The following is a 5572-nucleotide window of genomic DNA, read 5'->3' as shown; positions in this document are numbered from 1 at the left end:
GGTACTTAAATGAATTTGATGATATGTGAACTCTATTCTTATTGTATGAATAGCGAGGAATGAACATGAGTAAGATGTGTTATGAACAGTTACTCTTTGTGTAAGTTATGATATATTGGTAGTATGATCACATGTGGTAACATGGTTGTTATTTCGATTTTACATGCAACTTACTAAGCTTTGTGCTTACCCTTTTCCTTTTCATTTTCTTGTGTAGTGCAGCCAAATCAGCCCATGGATCAAAGAACGTCAGAGGCATCGCTCACACTATCACTCTAAGCTTTTGGTATAGTTAGTTTTATTATCTTGAGTATGACATGTATAAGGATTGAGTCTTTTTATTATACGTCATATTGTTAAATTAGCCAATTGTGTTGGCATGGGACGAAAACCTTCTTTTTGTATAAGGCCATGGTTAATGGTTAATATTCATTATTGATAATTGCAAATGATGATGCTTCCTTAGATGAACAAATGTATGAATGATCAAGTGCATGTTCGGTTGTTAGAGTGTTATAAGGTTTGCATTTGAATGTCATGTTGTGGTTGATTTAGTCTTATATTGCTGTGTGAATTGGAGATATTTGTTATTGTGTAGGTTGGTGCAAGTAAGGGTGGCAAAAAGGCTTGGTAGATAGCCTTTTTTTGTCCACACGGGTAGACACATGGGCATGTGTCTAGGCCGTGTGTGACACACGGTCAGCCCCATGGGCGTGTTGTCTGGCCGTGTGTCTCCTGCACCTTAAAATTTCAAGTCAGTATGCATGGTAGTAAACACACGGGCAGAGACACGACCGTGTGTCTCAACCATGTGGAGGACACGGCCTCTAGGCATTGAGGTGTGCCTAGCCATGCGAAGTCTGCACCTTAAATGTGAATTTTAAATTCACCATACGACCTAGCACACGAGCGTGTGCCTTGGCCGTATGCCCCTAAATGGTTGCTAACGTTAGAAACAGAATGTCAAGATCTTTGGACACGGGTTGAGACATGAGCGTGTCATGGCCGTGTGAGGGACACGGGCCATGGACACAGGAGTGTGCCAGGCCATGTGAAAACTCCTGTAGGTTCGAATTTGGAATTAATTCCATACAGGTTAGGGACACGGACGTGTCTTGATGTGTTTAGGCCGTGTGAACTACACGGGCTTTCAACATGGCCATGTCAAGAAGGCCACATCCTTCCACGCAGGCGTGTACCCCTGTTTCAAGAGTCATTTTCCAAAGTTCTTTAAAGGACCTGGTTTGATTCTGAATCGTCCTTAAAGCTTGTTTTGGGCCTCGTAGGCCCGTAATAAGGAATACTAGACAAGGTTTGAAAAGCTTTAAGTTTGATCAAGTTTTTATGATTTGTAAATGTTGGAATGCATGTGTTTAAGTTTAGTAATGCCTCGTACTCAGTCCCAACCTCGGACTCGAGTAAGGGGTGTTATAAGAAACGTGGCCCAAACAACCCAGAGCTAAAAAAATGGCTCATATGATACCATGTCATAAAGTGTAAATAATGTATATGTAAATCATAAGGTTACAACTATTAAATATTTATACAACTCAAGCTCAACTAATTCATAACATAAAAACTAGCTATTCTAACTGTTTCAACAGCCTATAACTCTTTCTACACAAACATTATATCATTTGATTTGAGTACTAAATTGAACACTAAAACTAAACTCAAATACTAAATTGATAAAAAAATCAGGGATAAATTGGGTGCCAACTTTGTTGTTTTGTTTTAAAAAAAAAACCTTTTTTTTTTCTAGATATGTTAACTTATAAAATTTTGAAGTTTAATAGAATTTGAACCATAATTGTTGGTTAAAGTGTTCTATTATTAGAAATGCTTTGCATTTTGTTAGGTATTAAGGAAATTGGTGGAAATTTGAAAGCCACTTGGAATGCCTATGTGGAAAGAAAAATATCCAACCTCATAAGAAAATGCAACTAAAAATGTTGAAACTTATAATAGGAAAAAGTTCGCTAAAAATACCTTGTACAGAGGCCTTTAGTACACTTTGACCTTAAACAAATTATCTATGTCAACATTTCGTTAAGATTTAATGGTGGAATGGAAAAAATCTCACTTTCCATAACTTTAGTATCAATAACAAATTTGTAAAATGACAATTTACTAATATTTAGGTGACTATTGATATAATTTATTTCATTCAAGTAAACTATTTATATAAAATACTTGGTGAAAATACTTGATAGATTCCTACATTATATAAACTAGATCAAATTAGACCTTCCATTATTAAATGAATCAATTTAGTTATAGTATTATCAAAAAATTAAATCCAAATTTTAATAGAGTTAACATCAATTTAAAAATGTCATTTCATGTTAACATAGTTAATATTTTCAAAAAATTATGGTTTTGTAAATAGAAATAATAATTTTCATGTCATTTTTAAATGTAAATATTTATTTTATTACAATTTACCCCTATTTGATTCTTTCTAATAATAAAATGCTCAAATTGAAGCATTTAGTAGTAAATAGACTAATTTGATATAGTACTAATAGATACTTTCACCTATAATACTTGCATCAATATGTATTTTAATATAAAGTTTAATATTATATTTTAGAAAAAAATGAATATAAAAATAAAAGGCATAATGGTATAATAAGCCGTCGAAGTACTCCTCAAAAATCAATTAAACTCCTTTGAACTTTTTTACATTCAATTGAACCCTTCAATTGATAGAATTCATCAATTAAGCCGTTTGGCCATTAAATTTAATAGTTGACCACTAAATTTTATCAATCTTGTTGACATGGTCGTTAAAGACCGCTTAGTCAACTTCGATCACTAATGTGACATTTACACATCAACAAAAATTAAAAATTTAAGTCCAAGATGAATTCGGACAATTGGTTTGAATCTTTTTTTTTTTTACTAAGTTTATTATGGACAAAGTTTTTAAAAATTAAAAAAAAGATATTTTATAAATTGTAAAATAATATATAAGTTACTAAAAGAAAGAAATGGTGCTTCTTGCTTTGGTTGCTATCTCAGAGCAGGTAATCCCAGTTTTTATAAGCTTTTGAATTTATTGTTGTTGGTTCTTTTTCAATCTAATTTACTAACTGTGTTTGATATATTTTTTGGACCATTTTTTCTATTAGCTATTAATTTCTACCCAAAATATAAAGATGCAATGTAAAAAAAACTTACTTGTTATGGTTATAATAAAATATGGTAAAAAATAAAATTTTAAGTCATGTCTCGCCGTAGGTTTGAATCTCATAATCGAAGTTTTAGATTTTATTAGTTTATCAAATCCAGCCATTCTAGTTTACAATCATACAATTTGTTTCTTGTTATTTTTTTTACAAATACATATCAAACACAAAAAAACCCCACCATTTCCTTTTTTTTTACAATTTAAAATTTTAAAACTATTTTTAAAAATAAGTTTTATAATTTAAAAATTACATTCAAAATAAATAAATAATTATTTAGATTCTAACCAATTCAAATTTTATTTTATCTAAATTTATTCTAGATTTAATTTTTAATATTTTTTATTTTTATTAACATATTAATATTATGTAAGTAATTATTGCGTTATGATAGTTGATTCAATAATCGTTAATGATCACGTCATTAAAATTTTAACAATTAACTATATGACAATACTTGATCAATAAATTTAATCGATTAAAAATTTAGTTAAATCCAAGAAATTTAATTGATTTTTTAAGAATATATTGAAGGTGTTATACACGACAAAGCCAAAATGTATTAAATGACGATGACATTGTGCATGCAATTATAATTTTTCCGCTTTGTCAGAACAGAAAGAAAGTTACTTACGGTCGCTACTGTGCCAATACATTTGAAAACGTGCTTGTTCAGATAAAGGCAGAAAAGTTACGGTTTTGAAAAATTAGTGCAACTTTTTATCTATTTCAATTAACCTACACTCTCCAATTACTATTGTTTTTTTTTTTTAAATTTAGGCTAAACTTTCTATCTAGTCATTTGAGTTTATTCATATTTTTATTTTGGTCCCTCATTTTAAAAGTTTATTATTTTAATTACTTTTGTTAGATAAGTTATCAATTTTAATAATCGTACAATTAAATACTTTGGGTCACCAGATGAAATACTAACATGGTAAGCTTTTTATTGGTATAAACAAATTTAACCCTTAACACTTTGCACATTCTCATCAATTTGGTCATAATTCTAAAACATTCAATAAATTTAACCTCAATATTTGAATATTTTATCAATTTAGTCCAAATTCTAAAATTTAAAATAAATATAATTTTAAAAACTTGAAAATATATATTATTTATTATAAAAGACATAAAACATAAAATATAAAAGTTTATATAATTACATTATAACTTTTAAATCATCTTTCACTATTAAACATTTGCTTTCTTTCTATTTGTTTGAATGTGCCTCCAACAATATTTGTGAGAATATTGATAGAAGTGGGCCGATAATGGCATTGATGTTTACTTTATTGTTGTTATCAAAATAGGTCCATGCAGCTTACCGATGTCTCGCAGTGGAAGTTTTGGGAGTCAGGTCATTCTTCCCTTACCTCATACGATGAGCATGAAGAGGTAAGAAACCAAAATTTGAACCTCCTGTCATCAGTGTTGTTAAATCATCGTTATCAAATCTGACATCTCTGACTCCATTTCACTAGCAAAGTGTAGGACTTTAAAGGACTCAAATGCTTAAGGCTAAGCAATGCTTCAATGGTAAACTTTTTCTCGTTAATAGAAAACACAATAGTGGCATTGATGCTTACCCTATTGTTGTTATCAAAGCTGGTCCATATAGCTTACCGATGTGTAACGCCCCAAATAATTTATTTTTACTTCTTTGAAATATGATACAAATATGTATCTGCTTCAGTGATTAAGTGTTCTAGGATTGTTTGAGAGGTCTTGGATTCAACCCTCATTTTTGGAAAATTTTGTTATTTTTGGATCCAAGCCTTATCATTGAACAATGGGCTTATATTAATTTTCTGTTAGTTCACATCAGAATGAGTCTGCTGGTTCGAGTGGTAAATGAGTTAGTGTGTTGGAGGTTCTATGTTCAAATCCCTGCGCGAGCGTAGGAGTTAATTTTTGCTCGGTTGGCTTGTAGAGTCCCGGTTGAGTTGAAAGTCTGAGAAGGTTGAGATAGTGGGTAAGTAGGAGGAAATTAAGGGGTTTAGTATCATATCTCATATTTTATTTTATTTTTCAAAATTTTTCTCTTCCCGAAAATTCCCAAAAATTTTGACGTTAATTCTTTTTTGGTTTCTCTAACGTTTTTTTTCCTTTCTTCCTTTTTCCCTTGTTCCACTCTCAATTTTCATTTTCTTCTTCTGGTTGCTGGCGTTTTTCATGTTCCATTGATGCTATTAGGTTTTGGGTTTTTATAATCGGTTGGTAAGTAAAGCCTTGGCTTTTGTTAACATTAGATTTTGAGTTTTTGGTATTGTTACGATAATCGATCTTGGTGAGTAATCGATGAGTTTTGTTTCTTAGGTGAAGGCGGTGAGACATCAATTTTCACTTCGACAACTTGATTAAGGTTGGGGTCATTTCTG

Source organism: Gossypium arboreum, chromosome 8 (genome assembly GCF_025698485.1).
Source record: "Gossypium arboreum isolate Shixiya-1 chromosome 8, ASM2569848v2, whole genome shotgun sequence".
Classification (NCBI taxonomy): Eukaryota; Viridiplantae; Streptophyta; class Magnoliopsida; order Malvales; family Malvaceae; genus Gossypium; species Gossypium arboreum.
This window is presented reverse-complemented; position numbering follows the sequence as displayed.